Below are 18,379 nucleotides of genomic sequence, written 5' to 3' on the forward strand. Positions count from 1 at the left end.
CGGCTCAACGCATCAGCCACCACATTGGCCTTACCCGGGTGGTACAGGATCTCACAATCATAATCCTTGACCACATCTAACCACCTCCTCTGCCGCATATTTAGGTTGGGCTGATCCATCAAGTACTTCAAACTCTTATGGTCCATGTATATCGTACACCGAACCCCATATAAGTAGCGACGACAAATCTTGAGGGCGAACACTACTGCCCCCAACTCTAGATCGTGCGTGGGATATCTCGTCTCATGAGGCTTCAGCTGTCTCGATGCATAAGCTATCACATGTCCTCTCTGCATCAACACCGCACCCAGCCCCATAATCGATGCATCACAATATACTACAAAATCCTCCATCCCTTCCGGGAGAGCTAATACCGGGGCTTCGCACAACCTTTGGCGAAGGGTCTCAAAGGAGGTCTGCTGCTCGGGACCCCATGAGAATGCAACACCCTTTCGGGTCAATCTGGTGAGTGGCACTGCGATCTTGGAGAAATCCTTGATAAATCTCCGATAATACCCCGCCAATCCAAGGAAACTCCTGATCTCAGAGGGTGACTTTGGCACCTCCCAACTCATCACTGCCTCAACCTTGGCCGGATCGACCAATATCCCATTCTGATTAACGAGATGTCCAAGGAACTGAACCTCCCGCAACCAGAAATTACACTTGGAGAACTTTGCATAAAGTTTCTCCGATCTCAAAACCCCAAGGACCTCCCTCAAATGCTCCTCATGCTGCTTTCTAGATCTCGAATATACCAGAATATCATCGATAAATGCAATCACCGACCGATCCAACATCGGCCTGCATACCCTGTTCATGAGATCCATGAACACAACCGGGGCATTGGTGAGCCCAAAAGGCATCACCACAAACTCATAATGCCCATAACGCGTCCTGAACGCTGTCTTCTGGACGTCCTCATCCCGCACTCTCACCTGATGATATCCCGACCTCAAGTCAATCTTGGAGAACCAAGATGCTCCCTGCAACTGATCGAATAAATCATCGATCCTCGGCAACAGATGACGGTTCTTGACCGCCAGCTTGTTCAACTCCCGGTAGTCAATGCACATCCGGTGTGAACCATCCTTCTTCTTGACGAACAGAATAGGTGCTCCCCACGGCGAGCTGCTCGGCCAAATAAATCCCTTCCCCAGCAACTCCTGAAGCTGCGAGGATAACTCCTGCATCTCTGGAGGTGCAAGACGATAAGGCACCTTAGCAATAGGTGCGGCCCCTGGAACCAAATCAATACCAAACTCCACTTGCCTCACAGGAGGCACTCCCGGCAACTCCTCGGGAAAAACATCTGGAAACTCACGCACCACCGGTACCTCCTCAACTGAACTCGGTCTCACGGGAGTCGCTCACGTATCCATTACATACGCCACAAAACTCTTACAGCCCTGCTGTAGACACTGCCTCGCCCTAGCAGCCGAACAAAAGGCTGATCCCGAACATGTACCCTCGCCGTACACTGAAAGAACTCCCCCACTACGGTCTCGTATAGCCACCAGCTGACGCTCGCAGTCGATGACTGTGCCGAATCGGCTCAACCAGTCCATGCCCACAATGACACAGACATCACCCATCACAATAGGAATCAGATCAATCGGAAACTCAACCCCGAAAATCTCTAATACACATCCCCGGAGAACCTCCGTGGCACAAATCACTCTATCGTCAGCTATGGAAACTCTCAGAGGTCGACTCAATGCCTCACGACTAACACTAATATGCTGACTAAAGGCCAAAGATACAAAAGACCGACTCGCACCCGAGTCAAATAACACTAAAGCAGGTACAGAGTTCACAAGGAAAGTACCTACGCATAACATAATATAAGCATAATATCTCAACATCAAAATAAATACATGAAAGGAAACATACCAGCCACAACATCGGGCGCAGCGCGGACCTCCTCCGCAGTCAGCTGGAAGGCTCTCCCTCGAGCTCTCGGCGGCTCGGCCTTCACAGGCCGACTCTCTGTAGCTCTGATGGCGGCAGGAGCAGATCCCTGAGATGCTCCGCGCAATTGCGGACACTCGGCCTTCCGGTGTCCGGTCTGGTTGCAGTGAAAACACACCGCAAACCCCTTGGGGCAGTCCTTGGCCATGTGCCCCTCCTTACCACATTTGTAGCAAGACCCCGCTCGGCAAACTCCGTCATGACCCTTGCCGCACTTCCCGCAAGTGCGGCCCTTCTGGCTCCCTGGTTTGGGATCAGCGGGCTTGGCCCGCTTGGCTGTCGGCTGAGACTGTGCCGGTCGCCGATCCCTCCCCTGAGACTCCGCCTCCTCCCTGGCCTGAGTCTCAAGCTCAATCTCCCTCTTCCGGGCATTTGCCTGAAGCTCAGCAAATGTCCGGTACGAGGATTTCGCAGTGAACTCCCGAATATCCCGCCTCAGAATGCTCAAGTAGCGGCTCATACATGCCTGCTCAGTGGACACGTGCTCAGGGCAGAACATCACCCTCTCATGGAACATCCTCGTGATCGCTGTAACTGACTCACTACCCTGCTTGAGGGTTAGAAACTCCTGTGCTAAACGCTCCCTCTCCACCTGGGGAACGTACTCATCCCGGAACATGGTGGTGAACCTCTCCCAGGTCACTGCCGAAAGCTCAGCAGGCGTATAATGCGCCGTCACAAACTTCCACCAGTCCTTCGCTCCCAAGCGAAGCTGGTTCAGCGCGAACCGAACCTTCAAATGCTCAGGAGACGAGCAAGTGAAGAAACACCCCTCAATATCATATATCCACCTCATAGCTGCCACCGGATCCTGAGTACCATCAAACTCTGGTGGTTTTGTGTTGCTGAACTCGCGGAACAGCAACGCATCACCACCCTGCGGCCTCGCAGCAGCAATCGCTGCGGTAGCCGCTGCAGCAGCAGCCTCAGAAAGAGCGGCATAACGCTCATCAAACGTCTCAATCAATGTGGTCTTTATAGACCCAAACATCTCCGGTATCTCTGCTCTGATGGCCGCAGCCACCTCCTCCTGAATGATCCGGCGGATCTCCTCCTCACTGGTACCACTGCTCTCGGGCATCAAACGTGTCCTCATCATGATCTACCTCTGAAATACAACATACGATAAATTAGAATCCACACGAGCATACTCACACTCGTCAACCCTTTCCTCCTTGATTCTTGGCATTCCAAAGATTCCTACTTGGGCTGCATCCCGCTCCGGTGCTTCCAGTAGTACGGTCCCAATACTACTGTCCGCACCGCACCAGAACACACTCCAAGTCCTCCTCTTCGGATCCCAAGTCCCAAGTACTCTATCATGCGTAAACCACTCTCTAATAGATCTCTCATAAGCCCCTCACTGCTACCTACTCACTCTCAAACATCTCGTAGCAGCTCACCTCTCCCTAGGCTAAGGCATCACAAATCAGGCCACTCTAATCCTAATAGTAATACCTCGCCTACTCTAGCATGCAGATACATCATATCAATATCAATATCACATAATATAAAGGTATTTTGGGAAATCACCGTTCGGGCGCTGACTGATCGTACACACATCTCTTGCTCTGCGTTTTTCAAAAATCTTTTACTCTTTTCGAAAATACATCTCAAATCCTCAGTTTGAGTTCAAATACGCCCGAAGGTGTACTCGAATCCCTCAAACCAAGGCTCTGATACCAACTTGTAACACCGTAAATTTTCAAAATAATTTTTCGCAAATATAAAAAAATTTCTCATTTAATTTCATAAAACATTAAGTTTAAAGTTCCAATTCGTGTCATACAAATCCCAAGATCACATAAATACATATCAAAAGTCCCCTGAGTGTGTACGGATCAAGTCGGCGCCTTCCCACGGTCATCGCTAGTACCTGAAACAACAACACTAACACTGTAAGCACGAAGCTTAGTGAGTTCCCCAAAATACCACACATAAAACACATATTAGCCACTCGAGGCTATAACTCTATGGGTCCGTGCACCCAAACTCTGTGAACCCTCAGGTTCTAGCCCTAGGAACCTTCCGGTTCCAACTCTGTAAATATGCACAGCATAAATCACATAGAAATAATGCAGTACAACACATAGCATACACATAACATACATACACTAACACATAGCTCTGATTACCTACTCAAGGTAAAGTATAGTGAGAAGACTCACCTCGCGTATCTCGGTATCTCACGAATCCTGGAAATCCCTCGTGCTCGATCCTCCGAGCTCTAATCCTCATATAACATCACATGACTCTAATTAACTCTTTTTATCTCTAAGGTTGACTATCCCTAAGAAGTCAACACAGGTCAACTCTGGTCAACGGTCAACGGTCAACTTTGACCGGACTCGGCGAGTGCACAAGGGCAACTCGGCGAGTCTAGACGTTTTCACCAACTCTCTAGGATTCCCTTTTTACACGTCGAGTACTCCCCCTGACTCGACGAGTTCCACCTGGCAGAATCGCGGGGCCACCCCGACTCAACTCGCCGAGTTCCAAGAACAACTCGGCGGGTCCCAGTTCGACTCAGTCCACTGACCACCCTTCCTAACTCGCCGTGACTCACCGAGTCAACCCATGACTCGACTGGACCACTCACTGGCCGATCTAAGGGTAATCTTCAAGCTACTCGCCGAGTCTATTCGTCGGACTCGGCGATTCCATGCCATGCAACCACACCAACTTGCTCCCAAGGTCAGATCTGCTCCAACAATTCATAGATCTGGCCTTCCTAGACTGATTCATCACGTAAAGCCCCTAACTTGGTGTCCATAACACACCCCATGGCTCATAAATAGCAATTTGACCTAAGGCATAAGGATTCCAATCCAAAACCTCCATTGATTCCCAAAAAGCTTGGGCAAAGGGACACTCTGGACCTCCAAGGGTCCAGATCTATGGTCTAAATCGCTTAAGGGACCAAGGGAGCACTAGATCTAGCCACAAAAGGGTTCAATAACCCTAAATCAATGCAAACATCAACATAGAAGAGGATAGATCGAAGGTATTACCACAATAGTGATGTTCTGGACTCCAAACCCTCAGAAGATGGCTCCTCTTGCTTTCCCCTTAGCTGATTTTCCTTTTCCTTGCAAAATAACACCCCCAAGATCACTAATGGCCTCCTACTTTGCTCCAAACACTCACACTCGATAGGGTTTCACTCAAGGGACTGGTGAGCACAAATGACGGCCATAAGGCCCTTTAAATAGGTCCCAAACCCGAGAAATTAGGGTTTCATTAAACAGCGCGGACTCGCCGAGTCCATATCCTGGACTCGCCGAGTCCGGGCGAATCCCGCGTCCAGAATCGCGATCCTACTCGGCGAGTCTGAGCTCCAACTCGCCGAGTCCCCTCTCAAAACACCAAAAATCAAAACAATAAAGGATACCTGGAAATCCGAGCTGTTACACCAAATCTCAAAAATAATTCGAAATACCCAAAATATCCTTAAGTCAAAATTGGTCAACCTTGGTCAAAGTCAAAGTCAACGGCCCTTAAAGACCATATCCAACCTCAAGTCGTGGCCAGGCATTGGTCATGTCGTGACAGCGTACCCAGTACAATTCCCACTCGAATCGACCCAATCTAGTCAACTCAGGCAAAGAAACCACATGAATTGACATCACGATGTGAGCACCCATTCTCACATTGTGAGCTTCGAGGATTCTAACAGAAGACGGGGTGCTTCAAATCTCACGTCGTGAGATCTTACAACTCACATCATGAGCATTGTCTGTAACTAAAGGTCTCCATTTTAAGTCCTTATTCCATTAATTCCTCGAGTCTACTTCATCCAGAAGTTAAACAAGACCCCTAAGGTCCATAAAAATGTTTCCTTTATGGCCATGCATGCACCAATTATTGTAACGCCCATGTTTCTAGGCTAAGCATTGATATTGACATAATGGTCTAGGTTAACCTTTGTAAATCATTTAGAATAAATGAAAAGGAATTATGTGAATTATGTGTTTTATGCTTAAGTATTAGGATTTAATTAATTAAGAATAAAAATGAGCATCAAAAATTAAATTTTAGATAAAGCCAATATATTAAGAAACTTGTAGTGGGCGTGACAGGGATTACGGATATATAAAGAATGCCGAAATCCGAGTTATAACGAAGAAGTTATGACATGTCGAAGTTTCACGATAAACGGGCACGGTGCCGAATGTCATAAAAAGTGAGTTTTTGATAAACCACTTTTTAGCCTTAGTAATCTAAACAAAACTCATAGTCCTCGTTAAACCGAGAGTATGTATAAAAAGAACACCCGAATTTGACTTCGTATGAGGAAGTTATGATTTTTCGAAGTTTCAGCTTAGCAGTAAATAGCTAAAAACTCGAATTTTAGATTGAGTGATCTTTAGCCGACACGACCTAAATGAGAATTGAAGGTCTCGTCATTAGTAGCATAACGGTAAAAAGTCTGACGAAAACGGACGTCGGATGAAGAAGTTATGAAATTTTAACGGATTTCCTGTCCCGGTCTATTAAAAATAATAATATAAAAATTAAAGTCAAAGTTAGCCGACAAAGTCTAAATGAAAGTTGTATAGCGTAATTTTACCTACGCGTGCATATAAAGAACGTCAAAAACGGAGCTCGTATGCGAAAGTTATGGATTTTAGAAGTTTTGGCGTGAAAACCGAGAAATTTTGCATAGATAAGCTTCACCCGGAAATGCCACGTCACCCTCGTTGCATGCTTGCCACGTGTCTGAACTGCGGTGTCACCGGAGGCCAGCTGGCGAGGCATGTCGCACCCTCCTCGCACTGAAGGTTCGGTCCAATAAGAGGCTGCCCCGTGTCCGATCTCGATGTGTCATCAACAACGTGTTCGAACCGAGGAGCTGTCTGAAGCGGTCCAATCAGAAGCCTCCAGCGAGGCCCTCGCACGCGCAACCTATGTGTCAGCACCTGCGCACCCTTGCCTGCGGACCCCACCTCCCTAGCCGACCTTCGGACCCTATAAATAGAAGGTGTATGCGAGCCTTCTCGGGTAATTTTGGAGTTTTGCCACTTTTAACCCCTTTTTCCATATTTTCTTCATCTTAACATTCCCCAAAGCCCCGATATCGATTATAACTCCCGGAATACGCCACGAAGTGCCCATGAAGCCCAGAAAATTTATCTTTTCGGTTTCGAAGCCCGACCCTCATATAGCCCGGTTTCTCAATAAAACTCCTGGTTTTAATAGAAACGATCGTTTTAGGAATCAAAATGCTGCCTGATTTTCATTAAATCAGGTGAGTGTGTAGTTACTTTCACCTTACACATAGATATGAAGTATTTTACATAAAATACGTGCTGTGTGAAAATATATATTGTTTGTTTATTTGAGATGGGTGCTAAAGGAATGATTTGTACATGTTTTTAAATAATTTAAAATGTATATGTATTTTTATCTACGAAAAATGTTGCGTAAAACATGGGTAGATGAAATAGTGGGTGTGATGAAAGGTGAGTTGGATAGATGAGATGATCAGTGATAAAGATCATGAGTTGAGAGCGAGTGGTGAAATGAGATCATGAGTTGATAGTGAGGGGTGAAGCCCTTACCCAAACGTGTGGCGTGAGTGGTGCAATATGAGAAAAGCCCTTACCCAAACGTGGGCCCCCGTCATTCAGCAAAGTATGGATGACAACCATGGACTATTTGGAACACTAGCAGGCCCGCAACCTGTAGGTGTAATGAACTATATGTTCATTTGTTGTACTCTAAAAACCCATTGACATGTATTGCAGGAGGAATACCTGTAAATAATACTGTCGATAAATGAGAGCTATGGACTTAGCACAAGTTGAATAAACCTTGGCAGCTATGGACTTAGTGCCCGTTGTATAAACCCTGGTGACGAGGTGACTTTGTGTCTATTCCTTAGGATGAATCCTTAGGAAGGAGTGATAGTTGATTCTTAGGGTAAACCCTTAAGAAATAAATAAGATAATGGGGTTGGGGTAATTCAGTTGATTGATTGATGTTTAAGCATATTAAATTATGTATTGTGAGTTGAAAACCCTATATGCTCACCAGGCTTCCAAGCCTGACCCACTTAACTATTTATATTATAGGTATAGGACCCCGAGCATAGTCGGATGATGATGATGAGTGATTTGGATTATAGGCCAGTAGTTATAAATAGTTGTTGTAAGGCTTATAATGTCTTGTTTATGCTTTTGATCTGTATCGGAAGATGACATCCCGAGGTTTTGTTATAAAAGGAAATGATATATTTGTTAAAGAAAGGTTTTGACAAACTTTTATCATATTTTGTTTTGGGGACCAATTCCGCAACATCTTTTATAAAGATTTCTCTGATTTGATTTTAAAAAGCATAAATTAAATCGGTCTTTTTTGGCCGAGAAATTAGGGGATGTCACAATTATGATCCATCCATATTCTAGGCCAAAAGTGAAGAAATGAGCTTCAATATTGCATGCATGCCTCAAATCCATACCATATTTCAGATATGGACAATATTACGATCTGGGGACTCTTAAAATCCATAAACTTTCCAACTTTACGGATTTACTCTACTCAAGCATGCAATAACACCAATAAAATGGACAAAAATCAAGATCTATCCATGATAGGAAATAAATTTGGAGCCTTTGATACTTACAAGGGTCCAAAAGCAGGAAAGGATGATGATGATGATTCACTGCCTACACCACCACTAGAGCACTTCCTTCCTTCTTCTTCTTCTAGCCACCAAAACACTAAAATGGATCCAAAATCACCAAGATGGATTAGGTTTACGGTTTTTTAGGTTAGGAGAAGATGAAGGTTGAAACCCAAGTGTGGGTTTATGGTAATGCATTGAAACCCAACTGGTTAATTGGGTTTATTTCGATGTTGACAGTTCAAGAATTTGTCAGCCAGTAGCATGAGAATTATCTGCAGGACTTCAGCAGAGCGCGGTAAGTTCCTCCTGGTTTGAACGGGTTGAAGGCACCAATGCCGAACCGTTTAGTTTGTATGTTCTTGATAGGAACATGAAGTGTGGGTAGGGCCTGTATCCCATTATTACCTGAGTATAGATATCAGTCAAATTGTTGGATTGTTGTACTTGTTGTATGTGTGTTGCCTGTATGTGTTGTTAGGAATGTGAGTGTGGGCGAGGCCTGTATTGTTGGATTAGGTGTCTAATCCCATAACTATAATTGGGATGTACTTGACCCGATAGTAGCATGGTCCTTTTGGGTTGCCTTCACCAGTGCAGTTTGATAGGATGGACTTTTGAGAATAATGTTATTTGTGATTTATTAATGTATTATAAGTATAATATATAAATTGAGAAATAATATTATTTAATTAGTATTGATCAAGAATTAATTGGAATTAACTTAGTGATCAAAAGAAACTTATTAAATATACGGGGAGTGATTAAGTAAATCAATGATTTTTATAGTGTGGGCCAATGATCCATGGTTGTTTAGGATGGGCTAAACCAATATGATAGTCCATGGAGGTTTAATCCATGGAGCCTAAATAATATAAAGGGTCATGGTGCATTAAGGTTTGCATGGATGAAACCCTAGCCTTTGTAACACTATAAAAGCAACCCCCTGGAGCTAAAATTGGTTGGCCATTCATTCTAAGAGAGTGATAATCGATTTGGAGCTAACTAGCTTATTCTCTCAAGCCATCTCTTGCATTTGGTGTTTGTGACACATTATAGGCATCACATTTGAGGTGCTAAAGCTTTCTAAGGCCAAGAACTATAAACTACATCAAGAGGTATTCATCTAACTTGAATTTTATGTTTTATATCCTCTATTGTATGCTAGTTAGGATGTATGCTTTGGAAAATTGAAAATGCATGCATAATTAGAGAAAAGATAGATCCAAAGAATCTAGGGTTGCATGTGCACCATATAAGTGTTATAGTGCTTAAAACCCAACAGTGGTATCAAAGCCTAGGATTGGTTTCTATTATATTTGATGCTTGGTTATTTCTCAAAGCTGAAAACATTAATTTTATGGCCTCTAACTGATGAACTCGTCGAGTCCAATGCCTGACTCGACGAATTCACTCACTAAAAGGGCAACTCGACGAGTCCAGTTCATGCACTCGTCGAGTAGAGGCTTCTGGTTGCAGAATTTCGAGTTTTTGGCCAAAATTAGATTAAGATCATTACCACAAACTGTTTTGTAATCATAAAAATCATATTTTTCTGATTTGGTAATGATGATCGTCATCCAATTAAAGGACAATTGTCAAATTTTAAGATAATAAGATAATTATTTGTATTATTTAATATGAATTGCCTTGCTATGAGTTAGATTAGATCAATAGTGAAATTATATGATAATGTTGTTAGTTAAAATTGATCTAAGTTGTTCTTGAAGTGAGTTTTGTAACTTGTCCTCAAGTTATATGAAGAGTCTCATTCATTAACATTAAAACTCTGAAGTTTTCATAAGTTATGGAAACCAAAAGTTTTGAAGAGTTACAAAACTTGCCCTCAAGTTTTGGAATTTGTAAAGTCTCACTAATGACACATTTAATTCCAAACCTTAGAATTTTAAAAGTTTAAAATTAAACCCTTATACTATTATAATAATATAAATTAATATATATATATATATATATATATATATATATATATATATATATATATAAGACAAGTCAGTCTTACCGTTAGTAGGCATCATTCACGAAGCCGATCTATAAGGGGGTATAATGTTACTGCCTATAAAATGGTGGTTTAATGGGTGTCCACTCTCACCCACCGCTTCCTTGATTGGTGGAGGGTCGTTAGCCGAACGGGTAGGATAGGACATTAATTCTCGTTATAAGTATAATGATAATTATAAAGTAACTAAACTTTAATTAAATTCCCAATCTTAGTTACTTTAGGAAAAATGTGAAAATGGTGCTATTCCATGAAATTGCACTTTGCAACTTGCTAAGTTGTTAGTAGAGCGTGTGTGGTTAACCAGCACACTAATCTGGGACTAACAAGGGTGGCAAAGGGTAGCTTGATGTTAATCATAGATCAATGGAGCGTGTGTGGTTAACCAGCACATTGATTAGGTGATATGTAACATTAAGAGTACTAAGTACATTGGCATGGTTATTCACACCTTGTTTGTGATCCTCGACATCCTAGTCACAAACTTGAAGGGCACAATCGAGATTTAAACATGCCATTAAAAAGTTCAATGAATCTCAAAAGAATCTAGGAATTTCAATCGAATTAAAACTTAATAATCAATTTTGTTTTCACGGTGGAAATTGGTAAATTGTCATCTACCTACCTTCAAATATTTTGCAATTGGATCACGACATCCCTCTTCTGAATTGTAAAATATTGTGTTGGGTCCTAACTTTAATATTTCATTTGGGTGTGATATTAAGGATTCTCATCTAATCTAAACTTTGTTCTTCTTTCTTTTTAGATGTTTATCCTAAACAATGCTTCAGACTCCAACCCTACTAGCTCATTCTCCCTCATGAATTTGGTTGGGAGAACTATCTTCGATAGGTCAAACTTTAACGATTGGAACGGAAACATTCATATGGCCCTTCGCTACGAGGACAAAGAATATGTCCTGGATAAAGAGCTGAAGGAGATTGATGAACAAACTGCTACTCCCGAACAAATCGAGGAATACAGGGTTCATGAGAGGTACACGACAAAGGTGTTGTGTATTATGATTGATACCATGACTGCTGAGCTTCAAAAGTCCAATGAGGACCTCTGGCCCTTTGAAATGCACCAAGATTTGATGGAAAGGTACCATCAAAGTGCTCGGCAGGAGAGGTATGAGATCATTGCCTCCATGATCACAACCAAAATGAAGGATGGAGAGTCCTTCATGACCCACTTGCAAAAGATGTAGAGATATGTGGACCGCTTGCTGAAGTTAAATGTGAACTTCGATGAAGAGTTGGCTATTGACATCATCCTACATTCATTGCCTTCTTGTTATGATCAGTTTCATATGGCCTATCATATGAACAAGGAGGAGGTCACTCTTAGCAAGCTTCAAGGCCTTCTAAGAACTACAGAAAGCAACTTGAAAGGCAAGTCGGTTGTAAATACTCCTACTGCTGTTGCCCCTGTTCTGGCAATTGGACATGGGAAAGGGAAGAAGAGGAAGGATCCTTCTAAGAGCCACAAGGGAAAGTCTCTTGATGGATCCTCTTCCAGTGGGACCAAAGCTGGTTCTTGTAATCCCTTTACCAATCCAAAGGAAGCAGAGTGCTTCCATTGTCATGAAAAAAGGCACTAGAAACGAAGCTGCCCCAAATACTTGCAGGACATTAAGGATGGGCAAATAAAGCCCACCTTCGCAGGTTTTTACACTATTCTTTCTAATAACTCATCACATGCTAAATCTTGGTTCCTTGATATAGGTTGTGGATTTCACATTTGTTCTGATTTGCAGGGACTAAAAGGAAGTAGAGATGTGGAGCACGAGAAGATAAACTTAATTATGGGAAATAGGAAAATGTCGCATGTCACCAAGATTGGAGTTTATTCTTTATTGATTAGTAGTGGGTTAAATTTAGAATTGAATAATTGTTGTTACTCGTCGGAAATGGCGAGAAATATTATTTCTTTTCACAGTTTGTATAAACAAGGTTTTACCTTTTCTTTTAATAATAAAATTGGTAGTATTAATGCTTAATGGTACATTTTATTTTGAAGCGTTACCTTGTAATGGTATATATATGAAACTGTGATGGTTGTAGATAACATAGGAAATAATGTGTTGAATATTGATTCGTCCAATATTTTGGACAAGGCATGCTTGTGGCATTGTCGTCTTGGACATGTCAACAAGAAGCGCATAGCCCAACTCCAAAAGGATGGACTTTTGGATTCATTCGACTTGAAGTCGGATGACACTTGTGAATCTTGTTTTCTTGGAAAGATGACCAAGTCACCCTTCACTGGTACTTGTGAAAGGGGTGAAGGTTTGTTGGATTTCATACACATTGATGTGTGTGGACCCTTCAGAACCGCCACAAGGGATGCTAACTGCTTCTATGTGACTTTTACCCATGATTACAACAAATATGGCTATATCTACTTAATCAAGCATAAGTCAGAAACCTTTGAAAAGTTCAAAGAGTTTAAGTAAGAAGTGTAGAATCAATTGGGCAGGAAGATAAAGATGCTCCAATCCAATCTAGGTGGTTAGTATCTTAGTATCGAGTTCCTAGACTATCTTAAGGAATGTGGAATTGTTTCACAATTGACGTCACCTAGGACACCACAGCTGAATGGTGTGGCTGAGAGGCACAATCGAACCTTGTTGGATATGGTTCATCCCATGATGAGTCGAGCTTCATTACCTATCTCATTCTGGGGGTATGCCTTAGAGATTTTTGCCTATATCCTTAATCGAGTCCATACTGTCACAACTAGAAATTTTGTGTCATGTAATCTCTACACTCAAGTATAATGAAGAATCAAAAACTTAAAGAGCATGTATGATGCTTACTCTATGACATCTAATTTTCAAACAAATACACCATACAAGTGATACAAATGGTCAACAAGCAATTGGAAACCCTAGAAGTTCTTGTTAGGTCCATTTTGGACTAGGACTTCCTTATTGGACTCATTGGGCCAATAAGCCTCCAATTTGACTATCATGGGATTAGAACCTTTAAATGGGATCTAATTGGACCCACATCCATTTATTTCAACATTTTGGGCCATATTGGGCCTAGAATGAAATAAATTAAAAATTATGAACCATGATTAACCTAAACTAGCCCAACAAAGTGTAAAAATCATATTATATTTATTTTGGGTTCAAAAATCATCCAACTTAACCTCTATATGGGCTTAGGGGCAATAAAGCCCAAAAACCTTTTTCCTTTCCAAATTCTCGGCCCAAGGCCCAAATCCAAGAAGAAAGGGGTTGACTTCTTCATGCCACCTTACTTATGTCCCACATATTTCCATGCATGGACCAACATGCATCTATGTATGTCAACTCAACCCTTTCTCTCCTCTTTCTTCTTGTCTCGGCCGATTCCAACACACACACACACACACACTTTCATCACCTTTCACATATCAAACACTCTCCAAAAACACCTTCACCCTCTTCACTAAATTTCGAAGATTCAAGGGCATTCAAGGAGGTTTTCCACAAAAATCACCATCCAAGGTAACGTTATACTTAAACTATGACCTAGGTTCTTTGATCTATCAAACATCTCCTCTTAACTCATAAGAAATCACGATCTTGCATCCTAGAACGACCTCAAGGCCGAGATCTTCATCAAAGTGTGATAGGGCCGAAAATCACCTCATTTTTCTTCCATCTTTTCTCCAAAACCGAAACCACACCCAAGGTGAGCTTCATACCCCCTTATTTTCGGTTTTTATAAGTTTTGTGGGGGGAGAATGCAAGCAAATGTGTAGATCTATCATTATGTGTATGCCTTGTATGATTTCTATGTTTATTTACATACTTTTATGTGTTTATGGTGTTGAAACTAGTCAAAAGGACCTAAAAATAGAGATTTGCATTATGATGCATGAAACAAGTGCTAAAACATATCATTATACATAAGTCATCACTATAAAAATAACCAAGTTGGTTTAGATGAACATCTTGGGCTAAAAATCACATTTTTGGACTCAAAATGCTAAAAATATGAAATTTAAGGGCTCAAAATGTAAAAATACAGATTCTGAAGGTTGATATGTGTCAAAACAGATTTATATTTTCCAGAAATTTACACTTTGGAATGATCAAAATGTAAATTTTTAAGCTTAATTGGCTAAAAATGAACTTTTCGGCCCAATAAGGCCCAATATGCAAAAATTTCAAAGTTGAGGGGCTGAAAATGCATTTTTCTGTAAAACAGGGGACTACTAGTGCCCCAAGTCCATTTCAAAGGTTAAAAATGCTTTTCATATTTAAAAGGGACCAAAGATGCAAAGATTCTCTATTTTGGACCAAAAGTGTAAAATTTGCGAAATTGAGGGTTCCAGCCGAAAAAGTTTCATTTTGAGAGACTAAAACTTTTTTTCAATAAGCTTTGAGCTGAAAAATACTTTTCTACAAGTTTTGATACTAAAGTGTCAAGAAAAATGGCTTAAGGACTAAAATATAAATTATTATATATAAGGGGTCCAAAAGTGTAAATTCATCCAAAAAGAAGGGTCTGAAAAATGTAAAAGACTAATGTCTTAAACAATGAACCCGACACGATGAAATACTAGTACCTCGACTATCGGCGAAACACAATTCACCTTCAACACCAAAAATCGTTATCAAACGAATTGATTCGGTCTCGAATCAATAACAAACCTGAAACTACTAACGCGACGATACTTCAATACACACATGGAAATCTCGGAAACTCAATACACACGCGGGAATACACCAGACGTCGATACACCGTCCTTGGGCCCAAAAGTTTCAAATCATGCTTGTTGGGCCTAGCTAGCCCAATGACATGATCTTTAGGCCCGAAGGAAATTTGCTTACATGTAGTTGGGTCAAATACGACTGAATTCCGTGTAAAAGGACTTTCAATGGCAAACGTGCTGCTGGTCCCCAAGGGTCCTTCGGTACTGCTAGCAAAGTCGAGAATTCACCAATGCGAGTCGGGCTAAGGGCCCTTCGCATTCACGATAGCCTTGAACGACGTAGGGAAATATAGGGGTTTTGCACCCCTTTTTCCCCTCGGTTGTGGGGCTACATGAGTCCGGGTGGTTGGGTTAAGTGAATAGTGCGAGCAACGCCTAAGGGAATCGTTTGTACGGTTGTCAACTGGTCATTTTCATTAATGTACGTTTACAACAATTCACAATCCACAATTAATCTAATGACTCCGGAGCTCAACGAATACACCTGTCGTAACGAAATAACAACACATAAATTATTTAATGCAAAGTATTAGGAAAACGTCGGGTTTTCCTAGGGTTTTCAATTAATACACCCACGAACTACATACCGAGTTTTACAAATCGTACTCTTACATTTATAGAAACAAACAAGCATACTTACGGATCTTCACACCTTTTATACTATACTATTTTCAAAAAATATCGGATTTTCTGGTGGTTTTCAAAACAATACAAAACATTGGATTTCAAACATTACTTATGAGCTCACCAACATTTCATATGTTGACGTTTTTCAAAATACTTGTATTCTCAGGTAACCGATAAAGTGAAGGAAGAATTGTACTCTATGACGTTTTGCTGTTGTTTAATTAGTATCGAACAATTTACTTTTGGGCATGTAATATTATGGAGCAATGTGATGAATGTAAACACTACCAGTTGTAATATTCCAATGCTTGGTATTGTATGATGTTATGTTTCATGTATATTCATTGTGATGGTATTCAATTGAGTCACAACAACCCCCGAACGTTTCCGCCGTTTGGTTCGGGGGTGTGACACATACTAAGAAGGTTGCCAAAATGCTTCACGAGGTGTGGACAGGGAAGGTTCCCTCGTTGGATCACATCAAAGTTTGTGGTTATGAGGCTTTCGTGAGACGCGAGACTCACGACAAGCTCGAACCTCGTAGTGAGCGATGTATTTTCATCGGCTACCCGCAAAAGTCCTTTGGATATCTCTTTTATAGACCGAGTGACAATGTTGTCTTCGTTGTGAGGAGAGGGGTTTTCCGAGAGAGAGAACTCATATGCCAAGAGGATAGTGGGAGGCAAATTGACCTTGAAGAGCTTCAAGAGTTAAGTGATGAAGGAACCTCAAACACTAGCACTCAACCCGAGGAGGAAACTCCTGTTGAACCGATTGACCAGTCCGTACCTCTGAGACGTTCCAGTAGAGTTGGTGTTCCACCTATGTTATATGGTTTTTATATAGCAGCTGAAGGTGATACATTTATTAGTGATAGTACATTGATAAATCTGGACGAACCTAACAACTACAAGGAGGCTATAGCAGGCCTCGAGACTGCTAATCAGAAAGAGGCAATGACAGTGAGATTCAGCCCATGTATGACAATCAAGTTTGGAACTTGGTTGACAATGTACCGGATCGTAAGACAGTCGGGTGCCAATGGATCTTCAAGAAGAAGACCGGTATGGATAGGAAAGTGCACACATATAAGGCCGCTACTGGTTTGCGAAGGGCTTTATTCAAACTCAGGGAGTTGACTATGATAAGACCTTCTCACTAGTAGCAAAGATTAAATCTTAAATCTATAAGGGTTATGCTTGCCATAGCTGCATTTCATGACTATGAAATATGGAAAATCGATGTCAAAACCACTTTCCTTAATGGAAAGTTGGCTGAAGATGTTTACATGAGTCAGCTAGAGGGTTTTGTCGATGCAAAGTACCCTAATAGAGTGTGTAAGCTTGAGAAATCCATCTATGGGTTGAAACAAGCATCTTGCAAACAAAATCTTTGTTTCGATGAGAAAGTCAAAGAGTTTGGATTTTCGAGAAGCGAGGATGAGTCTTGTGTATATGTCAAAGCTAGTGGGAGTATAGTTAGCTTTTTGGTATTGTATGTAGTTGACATACTTCTCATAGGAAATGACATTCCAACCTTGTAGGAAATTAAGTCTTGGCTTGGGAAGTGTTTCGCTATGAAGGACCTTGGAGAAGCTGCCTATATTCTAGGGATAAGGATATTGAGAAACAATAGTAAAATACTAATAGGACTTAGTCAAAGTACCTACTTGGACAAGGTGTTGAAGCATTTCAGCATGGAGAACTCCAAGACAGGCGACTTACCTATCCAAAACAATACCAAACTAAGTAAGACTCAGAGTCCGAGTATAGAGGCTAAGATAGTAGAAATGAGTCGAGTACCATATGCTTCCACAGTTGGCTCGATCATGTATGCTATGACTTGTACTCGCCCTGATGTGACCTTTGCTTTGAGCATGGTCAGTAGATATCAAGGGAATCCTGGTAAAGCTCACTGGACTGTAGTAAAGAACATTCTTAAGTACCTGTGGAGGACTGCGTTCTTACTCTCGGTGGGAGTGATGACTTGAGAGTGACAGGGTATTGTGACGCCGGTTTTCAGACTGACAGAGATAATTTATACTCTCAGTCGGGTTGGGTGTTTACCCTTAATGGAGGAGCAGTAACATGGAAAAGCTCCGATATGAGACTGTAGCTGATTCAACATGTGAATCAGAGTACATTGCAGCGAGAGAAGCATTGAAAGAGGCGATGTGGTTGAAGAACTTCACCGGAGACCTTGGAGTTGTGCCATCCATAAAGGAGCCTGTGGAGATTTTCTGCGATAATGAAGGGGCGGTTGCCTTAACCAAGGAACCAATAGATCATGGTAGATCTAGGCATATCGACAGAAAGTACCACTTCATAAGACATCAAGTAGAAGAAGGACACCCCGTTGTGAAGAGGGTATCATCATAGGAAAACCCAACAGATCTCCTCACGAAGGGACTAAGTAGGGTTAGGCAC

Source organism: Lactuca sativa, chromosome 3 (assembly GCF_002870075.4).
Source record: "Lactuca sativa cultivar Salinas chromosome 3, Lsat_Salinas_v11, whole genome shotgun sequence".
Taxonomy (NCBI): domain Eukaryota; kingdom Viridiplantae; phylum Streptophyta; class Magnoliopsida; order Asterales; family Asteraceae; genus Lactuca; species Lactuca sativa.